This window comes from Sinocyclocheilus anshuiensis, unplaced genomic scaffold, assembly GCF_001515605.1.
Source record: "Sinocyclocheilus anshuiensis isolate Anshui unplaced genomic scaffold, SAMN03320099.WGS_v1.1 scaffold870, whole genome shotgun sequence".
Taxonomy (NCBI): Eukaryota; Metazoa; Chordata; class Actinopteri; order Cypriniformes; family Cyprinidae; genus Sinocyclocheilus; species Sinocyclocheilus anshuiensis.
The window spans coordinates 2,528,938-2,529,736 of NW_015540842.1; the positions used below are offsets into that span (position 1 = coordinate 2,528,938).

General features: G+C 34.2%; 1 protein-coding gene across 2 annotated transcripts in view; it reads left to right on the forward strand.

The window, feature by feature from the left end:
• LOC107687524 (serine/threonine-protein kinase greatwall-like) overlaps positions 1-799 on the forward strand; it is a 15,275-nt gene that overhangs the window by 11,752 nt on the left and 2,724 nt on the right. The window lies entirely within an intron of this gene.

A 799-nucleotide genomic window follows, 5' to 3' on the forward strand; every position in this document is an offset into this window, starting at 1 on the left:
TACAGTATTTGAAAAATAATGTTTTTTGAACATTAAAGCATGTCAACATATTCTGTTACACCAAATACACAAAATAATGATCTTTAAAATAGCATCATATAACCCCTTTAAGTATACTTTCATGTTAGCAATTTAAAATAAGTTCACGTTTGTTCTATGGACATAAAAAGATACCTCAAATAGTGTAGCTTAAGAAGAGGTGTGCTATTACTTTTCTAAGCAAACAGACAATTTTCACAATAAAACAGGTGGGAAAAATATTATCAACTTGCATCGAAGAAGGGACTGAGGTAAATCTAGAGATCTGGAGGTGTACTCTTTTGATTCTGTCCTTTTGACTACCCAGAACACCCTAGCAACTGCATAGCAACACCCGGCCAACAACCCAGCACATCCTAGCATTGGGGTTTTGTAGTTATGTTTTCTTAAGATAGTTATTTTTGCCTGTTTTGTGCCACTACTGGCACACGAACTTCAAGTCGATCAGTTAAAGGTATACATGTCTGAAACTTAAGCATCTTCATTTGAGATTCCTGAGAACATTATTTCATGACCTGATGACTGATTGTTGTTCAGTTTTGTAATGTGACATTTTCTATCATGATACCCGAGTTCAAGTCAAGCTGGTTTTGTGTTGTGCTGTTTCCTTTTCCCCTCAAAATCAACTTACGACCGCTGCTTTCACTGCCTTATAATAGTGGTCACATTCTAACACATTTTGTGGCAAGTTTCATGTTTGTAGAAATAGAACACCGAGTCTCAATATATATATATATATATATATATTTTTTTTTTTTTT